Source organism: Camelus ferus, chromosome 15 (genome assembly GCF_009834535.1).
Source record: "Camelus ferus isolate YT-003-E chromosome 15, BCGSAC_Cfer_1.0, whole genome shotgun sequence".
NCBI classification, from domain to species: domain Eukaryota; kingdom Metazoa; phylum Chordata; class Mammalia; order Artiodactyla; family Camelidae; genus Camelus; species Camelus ferus.
In genome coordinates this window covers 55411378-55426661 of record NC_045710.1, presented here as the reverse complement: position 1 = coordinate 55426661, position 15284 = coordinate 55411378, and the positions used below count along the sequence as shown (strand labels likewise).

Here is a 15284-nt window from a genome sequence, read left to right as displayed (position 1 = left end):
TACAATATAAAAATACAAATTAGAACAGAGGTTGGCAAACTTTCTGGAAAAGGTCAATGTATTAGTTTCCTAGTTTTTAACTATTTACCACAAACTGTGTGGCTTAAGACAACAGAATATTATTTTCTCACAGTTCCGGGAATCAGAAGGGCAAAGTCAAAGCATTAGCAGATCTGTATTTCCTCCAAAGATTCTAGGAGAAAATCCTTACTCGCCTCTTCCAGCTTCTGGCGGTTCCAAGAGTTTCTTGGTTTATGACTATGTAATTTTAATTTCTGCTTCCACTGTTACATGGCCTTCTCCTCTGTGTCTGTGTGTGTCACCCCCTCTTCTGTCTCTTACAAGAACACTTGTCATTGGATTTGAGGACCACCCTGATAAATATAGAATTATCTCATCTCAAGACCCTTAATTATTTTTTCAAGCTAATTGATTTTTTTCTAGTATTTTTTTATTGAGGTATAGTCAGTTTACAATGTTTTGTCAATTTCTGGTGTACAGCAGAATGAATACATATATTCATCTTCATATTCTTTTTTCACCATAAGCTACTACAAGATATTGGATATAATTCCCTGTGCTGTATAGTATAAACTTGTTTATCTATTTTATATATATTAGTCAGTATCTGCAAATCTCGAACTGCCAGTTTATCCCTTCCACCCCTTTCCCCTCTGGTAACCATAAGTTTGTTTTCTATGTCTGTGAGTCTGTTTCTTTTTTGTAAATAAGTTCATTTGTCTTTTTTTTTAGATTCCACGTGTAAGTGATATCATAAGGTATTTGTCTTTCCCTTTCTGGCTTACTTCACTTAGAATGGCATTCTCCAGGACCATCCATGTTGCTGCAAATGGCATTATTTTATCATTTTTTATGGCTGAGTAGTATTCCATTGTATAAATATACCACAATTTCTTATCCAGTCATCTGTTGATGGACATTTAGGTTGTTTCCATGTCTTGGCTACTGTTAATTTTATCTGCAAAGACTCCTTTTCCAAATCAAGTAACATTCATAGGGCTGGATATCTTTTTTTGGGGGGGGCCACCATTTAACTCATTACAGTCAGATAGTAAGTATTTTAGGCTTTATGGGCCATAAATGTTGCAACTACCTTATGTCTCAACTACTCAACTCTTCCATTGCAGCATGAATACAGTCATATACAATCTATAAATAAGTATGGCTGTATTCCAGGAAAATTTAATTTATGGACACAGATTTGAATGCCATAGAAATTTCACATTACAAAATATTCTCCTTTTTATTTTTTATCAGGCATTTAAAAATGTAAAAACCGTTCTTTGCCCTTAGGCCATTTAAAAAAACAGGCAGCAGGCCAGATTTAGCTTATAGGCTATAATTTGCTGATCTTGAGTTAGAATTATAGAATATATTTTAAATCACCTTGATTTGTTTTTGGAGGTCTCCAGTAATCGTCTTATCTCTTCTCTGTCTTTATTATTCTAAAGGTTTCTGTGTCTTTTGACACAATTTGTGACTGCTCTTCTTTTCAAAGCTCTTTCTCCAGCCATGTGACTATGATAAAATTTAAATGTGGCTTCACAAGAGATATGATAAGGGAGCGTAACGTGATAAGGCAGGAAGGTGATGGTCTTGACCTTATCTATGTGTATCAGAGCTATGTGACCCAAAAGAACAGGATATGGTGACCTCTAAGAAAGGAATAGAACCTTCCACAAATGAGCTGGGCTAGACATTTTTTGTTGTTGGGGGGGTGAAAAAGATGTTTATTCAGGCTTGATCCCTTGATACAGCCATACATGTAAATATATATAATTAAAATTCAGAAAAATAATAATCAGGTTGGTGTGACCTCCCTTCTTCCCCTTAAGCACAGCCTTCCCAACTGGCACCATTCCCGGGTGCTACTTTCAAAATCCTGGAGTAGGGAATACAGAGGTCACTTCTTGGCAGCTTCTGCCTGGGCTGCCAAGTCTGCATGTTGTGTTGATGGGGATGGGAGATAAATGGAGCTAATAACATTAGACAGAGACAGAGAGAAGAGAGAAAAGGGAAAGAAGGGCGTGTAAGCAAAAAGAAAGGGAGATTGGGGGAGGGAAGGGAAAAGAAGGGAAAGACAGAAAGACGAAATGAAGGTAGAAGAGGAAGTTAAAGCCAGATGAGGTTTGTCAGGCCATACCAGGAGAGAGGGCAATGAAAGACATCTTAGCCCGGAGGAGAATTAAGATTTGTTAGGAACTGAAATCTGTTTCTTCTGTACAGCATGAGGAACTATATTCAATATCTTGTAATAATTTTATTTTATCTTGTAATTCAATTTTATCTTTAATGAAAAAGAACATGAAAACAAATATACGCATCTATATGCATGACTGGGACATTACGCTGTACAGCAGAAATTCACACATTGTAACTGACTATACTTCAATATTGAAAAAAAAAAAAAAAAAATGGAGAGAGCATCCCTGAGAGCCAAGGGCAGGATGGACAACAGTAGGTCTTAAGGAGAGTTCCTGACGATTTGGTTATGTTTTAAATGGAAGACAAGATGTTTTCCAAAATAAACAAAGTAAGTTGTGTTTAGTGGGCCTTTCCTTTGGTATGGAGACCAGGAGGACCATGCTTGGTATGAATTTCTGGGAGCAAAGGAAGGGGGAAAGCATATGACTTCTGGAGAAGAGGGGAGCTTCCTCAGGCCACTGTGACTGAGCTGGGAAGTGGACTGGATGTGGCCTCTGAAGCCAGCAGCACAGGGTGGGCCAGAAGTGGTGATGGGGTCACCACAGGAGCCGAGCCATGCTTTGGAGAGTGCCCTGGGGGACTCCTCTGTCAGTAAGGGATGCAGGGTGGATGGACAGGGAGAAACTGGAGCAAGAAGACCAAAGAACAGAAGACAATTTGGAGTACTCGGGAGGAAGAGACTTTCTGCTACTCTTCAAGGCTGTTCTGTCTGGTCTAAGAACTAAACTGACAAAAGTTTAATAACATGTGTATGTGGGAGAGACCCAGGAGAATTGAGGAACTTGCAACATGGCCAAAACCCTCACCTTATATACCAGCTTCAGCTAGAAACAAAAGAGAACGTTGAGAGAAGGAAGGTGGTCTGGGGCATCAAAGGGATGGAAGGCCATGGAGATGGAAAAGCAAGTGTTTGATAAACAGATGTTTGCTGGGCCATACAGAGGTAATGGGACACAGAGAGGAATTTTAACAGGCTTTGCTAGGTTCCTCCCTGTCCATACACTTAGTTCATAGCATAGTGATCTATGGTGAGAGCCCCTTTCCTGGAACAGGTCCTCTGTCTACATGATTTTAGGTAGTTAGGGGGAAAGGCAGAGTTTCTTACTTATTCTTTTGGGGCTTGAATATTTTCAGATCAAAATAATCTGCATGCCAGAGATATTTTGGAGTGGCAAGTTTTGCTTCCCTGCAGTGGCCTCTGGCCACAGTTGATGAAAAGGAAAGGAAAGATGGGAAACCCTGTTTTGGAGAAGGACCAAGGCTGGGTGGCTAACAGGCTGGATTTTTTTTTTTCACTCAGATGGTGCTGGCTTTGGTCCTGAATCCCCAGTGTTTTTGGTTAGGTTGATTCTCCCCCTGGGGCCAATCTTTCAGTCTGAAATCTCCCAGAGCAGGCAGCTTCAGCAACACAGTCCTCCCTCGTGTCATGCTCAGTCTGGAGGGTCTAACTCCTCCCCAGTGGGCTCTTCGGCAGTGTTGTTGGAGGGTTTCAGGAAAAGGGTATTCATACCTCATCAGCAATAGTGTGACACTGATTGTTGGAATCCAAGGGGAAACCAGGAGCCCAGAAGGAAGGCAGGACCAGGCTTAGACTTCCTATGGGTCAACCACCATTCTGGGCACTAGGAGGGGCACCCAAGGGAGCTCGTGTTCTGCACAGCCAGTCTCCACCTTCGATTAACTGCTGTCCTTTAGTTAACCAGCAAGCTTAGCCTTTTCTGAAATCCTGCAGCCAGGATAGTCCTTTACCAAGGCTGACAATGTCCTTATGTAGCAGGGACCACCCCAGGCATTTTCTGTGTACAACACCCTGAATAAAACTGTTTACAGTCAGCCAATTCAGTAAAAAGTTGAATAAGTCTGATTAGAGTATTCATATGATGCCCATGACCTATAATTAGCATAAGTAGGAGAGAGAACGTTGAGTGCAAGGAGACAGATTCTTGCCCATAGAAGTTAAAACTGTCTTCTCTGTTTTGCTCCCTGCCCAGATCTTCTGCCCTGATAAATTCAAAGGGTTAACAACCACGTGGAAGGGAATGGGGACTGTGTTGTGTGAATTTCTGGATTCTTGCCATTGCTTCTCCCCCAGTGGCACACACTTACTCTTAAGAATTAAGAGTTTTGTTTTAATAGTTTTTGTTCTGATTCTAAAAATGAATCCTAGGTCTTTAGATCTGGAAGAGACTTCAGAGCACAGCCAGCCAACCCTGGTATTTGACAGATAGGGTCAGTGACCCTCAGAAGGGAGAAACTTGCCTGGTTGTGTTATCACATTTCAGTGTCAGGACAATCTTTCCTATCGGCAATCTTTCATAATGCCCCACTGAGGTATGTATGACATCAGAAGATTCCTGTCAACTTCTGTTTCCATGCTATGCCAGGGTGTCTCACTAGATTCAATCAAGGTGATTGCGACAATTGTGTCATTCCCAGTCTTCTCTGCTGCTGAACTTTTCCCTAAAACAACCCTTTCAAGAGGTCTTAGCCGCATCTTTCTTTAGGATTTAATAGTCATTGGTCCATCAGCTGAGTGATGGAGTGTGTAGTCTGCTGTCCCAGGGAGCATGTCACTATCCCCTTAGAAATGACTTACCCCAGTGGGAATAGAGTTTGAGTCATTAGGAGAGCTACGATCTAAAGTCATGTTTAGTGGTATTCATCAATTGTGTATCAAGCATTAATTGAACACCTAGTGTGTACCAACTGCTAAGCTTGATGTTTTCAGAGTTAAGAGTAAGACTTCTGACATTTCAACCCATGGCCTTTTGGCTGAACTGACAGCCTGGATGCTCATTTTTCAGGGTTCCCATAGCCCTTCGAGCACACATTTATTAAAGTTCTCACTGTATTGTAATTCAATGCTATCATGTTTCTTTCTTTTTTTTTTTCACTAAACCCCAAGCTCTTAAAAGCAACTCAGTGTCATCCATCTCTGTGAACCTTACCCCTGGCAGTGCCTGATATTTCATAGATGCTTAACAAATATACTTTGTAGGGATGGAAGAAAGAAGGAATGAATGTGGGGCTAAGCCCATTATGTTATTACCACCAGACCCTTGTCACCGAAATGTTCCCACTAAAGATTTAAAGAAATGTCAGTACTGTGACCATTTGAGATCTCAACAATAGAGGCCAAGGACAATTGAAATGTCAGCTGTTTTGGGTCATGTGCCAAGCATCCCACAGTTATGTTTGCTGAGCGAGGGGGCTTCCAGCTAAGTTCTGGGAAGGAACACAATATTTATTTAAGGGCTAGTGTCTACTTACACACAAGAAAACACTCTGCCACCTCACTTTGCTTGAAACTGAAATTCTGGTCTCCAGCTGATGGCTGAGACAATGCAGGACATTGCAAAACATTTCAGATTGGTTGGTTTCCCTGGCAGCTTAGTTTCCTTGCGTCAAAAACACAAACACAGAGCAGATCATGTTTCTGTATTAACAAGCCTGCAGAACCTGCCTGGGGATGAAAAACTGGTACTACAGAGGAAGTGATGGGGAAATATTTTAGGGACATTATCTCAGGGCCATCATTTTAACAAATTTTATGTTAAAATATTGCCTGGAAGTGGGCCAGAACTAAAAATAACACCATCTGTTTATATAGTGGCTTATGGTTTATAAAACATTTCACAGTCATTATCACACTTTTTTGGCAACTGCTACTCTACTTTGTAGATGAGGAAATCGCGAGTCACTAGGGTTTGTTGATTTCACATAGTAACTGGTGGGTCCCATGTGTACTGTCTCCTCCATGGTTATTAGCATCACAAGAAATTCGAAGATCCTCACCCCAAACTTGGCACTCTCCAGTTCCGCTAAAACTACCCTTGCCATGGTGACCAGCAATCTCCTAGAAGCCAAATATCATGGACTCTTCTATTTTTATCTTGCCAGTGCTTCTGTAACAAATGACCACGTGGAATACTCCCTACTTCTTAAAGGCAGTCTTCTTTGGTCTCTGTGATGCTGTTCCCTCCTGGTTTTCCTCCTCTGTCTTAAAACACACCTTCTCAACCTCATTTACTGGCACCTCTGTCCCCACGCACATTATGAATGTTGGTCCTGTTTGGCCCTTTCCTCTTTGAGCCTCACACTCTCCTAGGGAATCTGCAACCATTAACTTCAAAGTGGTAACTCCCAAATCTCTGCTACCAATCTCTTATGTGAATTCAAGCCATATATATATATATATATATATGTATATATATTATATATATATATATATATCCTATCTGATTTCTGCATCTCTCCACCTAGATGTGCAATAAAAGCTTCTAATTCTGCACACTAGATTGTTCTAACATTACAGTATTGGGTATGCCCACTTGGCAAGATATAATGTTTCTTCACTTATTGAAGTTTCCTTTTTCTTTTTTTTAGTAAAGGAATATTTAGTACTTTCCTTCATATAGATTTCACATAATTCAGTAAGTGTTTATTTCTGAATATTACATAGTTTCATGACTACTGTGATACGATTTGGTTTCCATTATGTTTTATAAATGGCTATGCTAGTATGTAAAAAAGCTATTGTCTTTACACATTTGTTTTGAAACCAGCTTCTGAAATCTCAGATTAGTTTTATCTGTTTTTCAGTTGATTCTTTTTGGTTTTGCAGATAAACTACTATCTGCAAATAATGATAGTTTTCTCTTATTTTATGTTCTTTATGCCTCTTACTTCTTTTCTCATCTTAGTTGCATTGGCTAGCTCCCCTAAAGCAATATTACCACTGGCAATAGTGGTCATTAGGCTACTTCAGTGTTCATTGTAAAGCTCAATATCATTTCACCACTAAATTAAATACATGTATATACTTTATTTTATTGGTGGCATATCATTCTATTTCTATTTTACATTAGTAAATGACGTTCATTTTTATTAAATGTCTTTTAATTATATCTTTATATATAAAATGATAGTTTTCTCCTTTGTTCTAATCATCTGATAGATGATGTTAATAGAGTTTCTAATACTGAGTTGCCTTTGTAGTAATTCATTTTTGGAAAGAGCCTATTTAAGAACTTAAATTTTTATTTAGCTCAACTTAAATTTTTATTTAGCTCAGGGGACTACATGTTAAATTTATTAATTATTGCTTCTTCTAGAGTTCCTATTACACTATATTTTATCTCCTAAACCTATCCCTTCATATCTCTTACTATTTTTTATGTATTATATTTGTTTTGGCTTGCTTCTGGATTTTGGGGAAATTTCTTAAACTGAACTTTTGAGTCATTGATATGATTTTCTACACTATCTGATCTATTATTCATTACTACTACTTGCAAATTTGAAAGTTACAACTTGAATTTACAAATTTATGAGATAAATGTATAATTTTAAAAGTTAAATTAATTTAGAAATTGAAATGTTTAAGAGCAATATTTCCTGACATCAGATTGTTGCTTTTAGATGGGTGGGTGCTGAAATCCCAAGTTTTTTAGAGAATATGAATCAATTTTATTTTGTTTCTTTTCATATCTTACTTTTTGGAATAAACTTCCTTCAGAGAACATTTGCTCTGATCTTTCATATGTATTTCCTTCTTTCAAATCACTAAATCATTTCATATATCTGGTGATTTTTCTGTTTGTTCAACTTTCCTGAGAAAGTCCTGTTCATGGTTGTGAATTACAGTGGCTTCCATCAGAGACCATGCAGATGTGTATTCTATTCTTAAGTTTAAGAAAAAGAGAAAAGGTGGATCTGCAGCTTTAGTTTGTAGGAGCATCATTGGCTGGGAAGACTGGGAAAAGGCTACAGCTAGAAACATCTGCACATGTGCTAAATGATTTCTTCCAGGCCATGGTGAAGTCCACGGTTATCTTGGAACTCCATAAGATGTGCCCACATTTTAATTATCACACCTCTCAAGGCTGGAAGGGTTCCATCCATAAACTCCCTCTATATTTCCTGAACCCTTATGAAAACCATGCCTTCTGTCCCAGTCATGGCCCTATGGAGTCCTGGGCCTGCTGCTTGAAGTTAGGAATATTTGTGCCAAGTTAGAATTCCCCTCAACTGTGGAATCTAGGAAAGTAATTACAACCAAAGGCAATCTCATCGCAGGGAGTTCCACTGCTGGGCAGACGGGGAGCCACTCCTCCTCTCTTGCCATGATTACTGGCAATAGACCACTCCCTCTGTGCTCTGCCCATGGCCTCCCTGTTTGAAGACCTTCTGAGCTGGGAAGTCAAAGTGATCTCCTTATATACCCCATCTACTCACTGCTGGGATTAACTCCTTCATTTGTACAGAACTCAGGGCATTGGTCCATCAGTTAGTGAAAACCACCAGCACCACATTTTTTACAATATATTAGGCAGTATAAGGCCATAAGTGCTCAGTGTCTAGAGCCAGACTCCTTGGGTCCAAACATTAGCTCTTCTTCTAGCTGTGGGCCTGACGGACCTCGTAGCCTTCCCTGTGCTGTGGCCTCTTCATCTGTAATAGAGAAATAATAACAACCCATCAGTGTGGATAATGGTAGCACTTCCCTATCAGGAAGTACCACGATGCTGAGCATTTCCTTCCAGACAGTGACTACACACAGTCATGCTCAGTCGTGTGAGTGCAAAAAGTGTCAACACTTCCAGTTCAAGGAAGGTGTCCTTTCCTGATGGTTCTATTTTTTTTTTTTTTATATTTCTTTGGCTATTTCCATGGAAACTTGAAAAAGAGAAGAGTTAAATGTATAGACTTAAATGTCCATCTTGTTCCAGAAGTTTTAAAGTAGTCTTTCTGAAATGAAAGCTGATCACTTTACTCCCTGATTTAAATCTTTAAATGATGGTCCATATCAAAGAGGGTAAAATTCAAACTCTTTGGTGATATCAACAAGGCCACTTGGAATCTTGCTCACCTTCTGGTCTGGACTCTAACCTATTTTTCTCTCACACCCCAGGCTTCCACCCAACCAACCTCCACAGGGTCTCTGCTCATGTGGAGCCTTCCACCTGGAAGCCCTCCTCCCACCACCTTCTCAGCACCCTTGCACCTTATTGGCTCTGTTGCAATTCTGAAGGCTTACTTCCAGGTATCCCCTCCGCTGTGAAGCCCAGAACTGCACCAGCAGGCCCTTCCTTGGTATCCACACTGCATCCAGTGCAGGTCTCTCCATAATATGCCTATGAGGCTTTGTTCTCAACTGCCATGATTGTTGGGACCAACTAGGGAGCTTATTAACAAATACAGTTAATATTCCAGTTCATTAGGGTAGAGATGGGGTCCAGGAATCCATATAATTGATAAAACAACTGAGGTGATTCTGAAGACCTGTCAAGTCTGGATTAATGGTACCTGTTCTCTAGTTAACATTCTCTGTTTAACAAGGCTCCTTTCTGGGTAGGCCCTCCTTTCTGGTTGACCTGCCCTCCCTTTTGGTTAGTGTAGCCTCCTCTCTGGTTAACTTGCCCTCTTCTCTGGTTCATGTGCTCTACTGTCTCTAATAAGCCATGGATTTCTTTTAAGCAAGCACCATGTCTTATCTGTCTTAGTCCCCAGCACCGAACACAGTTCCAGGCACTTAGAAACATGCTACGTGAACAAGTGATTAAGTGATTTGCCTGTCCCTTACATGTTCCAGCCTCCAGTCTCCCAGGTGTTTCTGTCTTTTCATTCATTCATGTTCATTTCATTTCATGTTCATTTCATTTCAATCCCATTCGTTGCTTTTGCCCACTTCCACTTGAATGTCAAAGACTTAATTGAGGAACTTATAAGTGAGGCAGGAACCATTGTTTCTACTTTGGCAGCATATGCCAGACTTCCTTGCCAGACTTACTGTGAACCTTCTGTCCTCTTGAGAAAGGAAGCCTGGGGGATCAGAGGGGCTATTGTATAGCAGCCTTCTCCTGAGACTTAAATGTTTGGCAACTTCAGGCTTGGCACAAGGATTGCCATGAGGAATTTAAAAAAAAAAAACCAAAAACTGAATACCCAGAAAGCATGAGCCAGCACCTTAAATGGACTTAGTGGTGAGCCAGACAGGAGATAGGAGCAAGGGTGGGGACTCTAGGGCTGAGCCAGTCTCTCCTCCTCTAGCCTCCCCTGACTGTGTTACTTAGGCAAGTCATTACTCTGAACCTCAGTGTTCTCATCCATAAAAGAGGGATGAAAATGGGTTATCACAGGGTTGTTATTAGAATAAAATGAAATAGTTTATGTGAAAGCGTCAAGTATAGTGTAAGAAATGTTTTCTCTCTCCTTCCTGTCATATCTTGGACCTTGGCCTGGAAAATACCAGGAGAACAGTAGAGAGCAGCTAGACACTTGGGCTTGGGCTCTCATAGTGGGATGGGGAGAGAGAGTGGGGTGTGGAGCTGCAGGAAACCGGAGAGTTTGGTCTAGCAAGTAGACCACAGTCCCAGATGTATGAAAAACAGACCATTGAGATAGACCAAGCCAGCCACCTTCTCAGGATATCCAAGAATCTTCAAGAATTGAGTCACTTTAACAAGAGATGGTGTTACACATTTCTGGCACAGATCAGTGTTCTTTGGGGGAAGGGCCCATACACCATTCATCTGTGGAGTTCTACTGTCTAATTGAGTGCTTGATAGAGGACCAATGAATATCTGTAAATTGAAGACAAAGTATAACATGGCACCATCCCTCCCTTGTTCTTTCCTAGCTCCCTTCAGGCCTCCAGACCATGAGTGATGTGAACAAGTTGATGTTTACTGAGGGTCATACAGACCTTTTGGTCCATGACCTTGTCCACACACCTGGATGTGCTTAAGTTGTGTCAGACAGACCTCTGTGTCCCATGCTACCCTTCACAGTACCCTGGATCCACAACAGCTTCTGCCCATGTGGCAGCTTTGAGCTTTCTTCTCTCAGATAAACTTACAAGTGGTGCAATGACCCTTTATTAAGTAGGGTTTCTTGTTGGAGGGGCATCAAGCCCTGTTTAATGTAGCAGGAAGAAGTTGTCATTTGAAGCTCCAACGGTTTTCTAAGGGGGGTGGGTTCCATCTTGAGTTGGCTTTGTTTTTGCTGAGACCTTGTGGATTTGGATTTGCAAACTGGAAGAACTGCAGTGTTTCACATTCTGAAGGGAGAGGGCCTTGGGACGTCTGAGGCAATCCAAGAGGAGAAGAGAATCAACAAGATGATGTGTTACTCAGTGAGGCTCTCCTGTGATCTCAAAACCCCTAGTTCTTACTAGACTCACCAACTTGTATGGGAATCAGTCAAAAGTGAGTTTTGCAGGGAAAAGGTATATCTCAGTGGTAGAGCACATACTTAGCATGCACAAGGTCCTGGGCTCAATCCCTAGTACCTCCAATAAAGTAAATAAATAAACCTAATTATCCCCTGAAATAAAAATAAAATAAATGAGAAAACTTTTAATAGACTTTATTTTTTAGAGTAGTTTCAGGTTTACAGCAGAATTGAGCAGAAATTACAGAGTTCTCACATAGCCTTCCCCACCCACACATATATACTCCCCTACCCTTAACATCCCTCATCAGTGTGGCATATTTGGTTCAATTGATGAACAAACATGGACACATTATTATCAACCAAAGTCCATAGTTGACATTAGGGTTCAGACTTATTGTATATTCTATGGGTTTTGACAAATACATAATGACATGTAGCCACCACTATAGTATCCTGCAGAATAATTTCATTGCCCTAAAAATCCCTTGTGCTTCAACTATTCAACATTTTTAAAGTGAGTTTTGCATCCAGGGAAGTGAGGGGGGAAATAGTCTATGCAAGTAGGAACTAGTCACAATGGGAACCATGAAAAGAAAGACCATGAGAATCCCCGCATATCATGAAGAGGGCCTTGGACTTGACCAAGATTACAAAACTAAGAGTTCAAGCCAAATTAACCTGAACCACTGAAGGGCAAGGCGGGGACATCTCAGGTGATACCTGCATCCTCTGAACCTGGCATTATTCTAGACACCACAAGGAATGCATAATCAGCATGTGTGCTGGTCCTCATCCTTAAGGAGCTTAACAGTCTCCCTGCAGATAAAAAGATACAAAGCCATTAGACAACATACTTTCAAGCTGTGTTTTAGTTTCAGTGGAGATGATCAGAGAAAAGTCTTGAGCAGGGTTTCTTGAGGGAACAACCTGAGTTGAATCTTAAAAGGGAGATGACAGGATTGGATTTGGCAGAATATGGGAACAGCTTTTCCAAGATCTCTCTGTCAGAATCTAAAACACACCAGCCAGGAAGTGCCCAAGAAGGAAAAAAAAAAAAAAAAAAAGCAGCTCTGTCCACTGCTCATTTTAAGCACATGCTTTTGTACACAGACGTAATCTGCCACTGTAAACTTTGCAGGCAAATTGGGCTTCCTTCTTCTTATAACGACTTTTTAAAGTAATTTCTCCAGATGGACATTTACCTGACTTGGTTCTTTTTCTGAAATAATGCAAAACAAAAACAAGCAAGAGTGCTCACTTTGCCAGCACATATACTGAAATTGGAATGATACAGAGAAGATTAGCATGGGCCCTGCACAAGGATGACATGCAAATTAGTGATGCATCCCATAATTTTTGCAAAAATAAAAATAAAAAAAATTTTCTATGACTTCTAGCATCCTACCCTCATTTTCATTTGCCCTTGGCCTTTCTGAACTGAGTGGAAGAATGCATGTACATACCACCCACTCAGCTCTCTCCTCCTAGTAAAGTGTGTAGCGTGTCTACACACAATACAGTGGGCTACTTGGAGAAATTCCAAGTTATAACTTCCAAAGGCTGGTGGGTAAAATTGAGTATTTCCATTTCCACTGTGGCCCAGAAAGGTAGAGATAATCTTACAGTATCCAAAAAGTGACTGCTCAGTATGATGGGACTTCAAGTCCCATTTTAACAGAAACATGTTGATTTAAAAGGAACAAAAGCAGGTTTCTGAATTATATGTCTTCTCTCTCCATTAACAAACTAGACACGTATGGGCTACATTTTTATTTCCGTTCTGCTGAGGGGCATCGACCAGGGCTGTTGTGTTACCTGATGTCTGATCTTTCTAATGCTAACCTCTCTGCCTCACTGTTTTCCTCTCCTGAATGAGATGTTAGTGTCTTGGCTTTGTCTCAACTAAACTTATGATTCAGATTTTTAATTCTTCACCAGTGGAGCCTCTCAAATCCTTTATCTTCAGCTCAACAGGAAAGTAACTTTGTTACTAGAATATTGAATGCTGATCATTTATTTGTTTATATGTGGGGAAAAGAAAGATCTGAAATATTCAGTTATGAATGCAATAGTCCCTGGTTCTCTATGTTGGCAGGGTGGGGAGCCCAGTGTGGCTGAAATTCATAGAATGATGCTGGTTTACAAAGCTTCACCAAGCAGGGAGGAAAGAACACCTTGGCCCATGGGTCAGACAGAGCTAACCAGACCCATTGTTATATCTTTGTAGCCACAGCATGGAAGCCAGAGCATAGATTCTCCTCTACCACTCTCATCTTAGCAGAAAAATTACACATGCTGATGTCAGACAGCTCAGACTCAGATCTTGCCTGATCCCTAACTCCAGCCTAAAAGACCTGTTCAGACACCTGGCTCTGCCCCAACTCGTCACTAGCAGTGGGACCTTGGGCAAATGATGTAATTGCTTTGTACCTCAGTTTCCTCGTGGGCAAACTATAAGCAATAATACTTGGGTAACAGAGCACTTTACAGGAAATAATAGCCATGAAGAGTCCAAAATGATGCTGGACAGCTCCATTTGTTAAGCATTTCATGTTGAATGCTTAAACCCATGCTCATTTCATTACCTTTTCCTTTCAAAGGCTGAATTCATACTTTGACTGTTCAATGCAGAGGTGGGCACTCTATGGCCAATGGGCCAAATACATTCCAGCTCTGTTTTTATAAATGAAGTTTCACTGGGACACCACATGTGTGCACTTATATGTTGCCTGTGGCTTCGGGCACTCTACAGCATTTGAGTGAAAGATGGCACAATTGAGTAGCTGCAGTAAAGACCATATGAGGGGTCAGATCAAGATGGCAGAGTAAAGGGGGAGAATATAGTTCAGTGGTCAAACTCGTGCTTAGCAGGCACAAGGACCTAGGTTCAATCCCCAGTACCTCTGTTAAACAAATAATAAATAAAAATTCAATTACCCCCACCCATCTCCCCCAAAAAGAAACAAAATTAAAAAAAAAAAGATAGCAGAGCAGGAAGACATGGAACTCACATCCCCCACAAACACATCAAAAATACATTTACATGTGGAAAAATAATTGGAAACTAACTGGAAACTAGCAGAACCTGTACAACCAAGGCTGTAAGAAAAATCCACACATAACTGAGTAGGAAAGGAAGAAAAGCAATGAGGTTCAGACCTGTGCCCCTGGGAGGGGACTCAGGGAGAATACACGGCCAGAGACCCACCAAGGGGAATGAGTTATGAGAGCCATAGATGGATCCTCTAGTCCTGGGGTCCTATGCAGGGGAGACAAGCCCCCTTGGCTGGTTGGAGGACCAGTGAGACAGTGGGGATGCTGAACTCCACTCATAAGGAGGGCATGCTTGCTGGCTTGCCCCCAAGGCAGAGTGGACAGGATGGGTAGAAGACTGCTCCAATGGCTGCCGGGTTCCCTGCAGCTGCATCAGTTTTGCTCCAACCAAGCCAAGTGAAGGCTCCAACCTCACTCACTCCACATCACACCTTGGCACAGGATCTAAGGCTGCCACAACCAGGGAGAAAATTCAGCCATGGGATCCAGAAGTGACCCAGTCTCAGGATGGATCCTGGGTGGGGTAGCCGTGACCACTGTTGGTGCTTACTCAAACAACACATGAGACATATCCCAGAACTCTGATGGTGACTTTCCTGCCACAGGTCACACCCTGATATAGTTGAGTCCACTTAGGTCCACCTGCCCCGCAGAGCAGCTCTACAATGGGTGGGGTGGCAGAGGCCGGGGAGTTATCACAGTGAGAGATAGAGAGGGACTTGGAACCAAGGCTGTGTCTGAGCAGAATGAGAGAAATAATTGTTGACACCTGCACAAGCAGTGCAATGGAGAGAGCTTGGACATCTCTCTGTGGCCAACAGGAGCCG

The 15284-nt window shown here is 41.3% G+C and overlaps 1 protein-coding gene and 1 non-coding gene across 2 annotated transcripts in view; both read left to right on the top strand.

Annotated features, from left to right (window-relative positions):
* The window catches only part of TACR1 (tachykinin receptor 1), a 164655-nt gene that overhangs the window by 50245 nt on the left and 99126 nt on the right, over positions 1-15284 (top strand). The gene's annotated exons all lie outside the window — the stretch shown is intronic.
* LOC116669074 lies at positions 12654-12760 on the top strand. Its single transcript, XR_004326462.1, has one exon. It is a non-coding gene; the product is annotated as a U6 spliceosomal RNA (small nuclear RNA).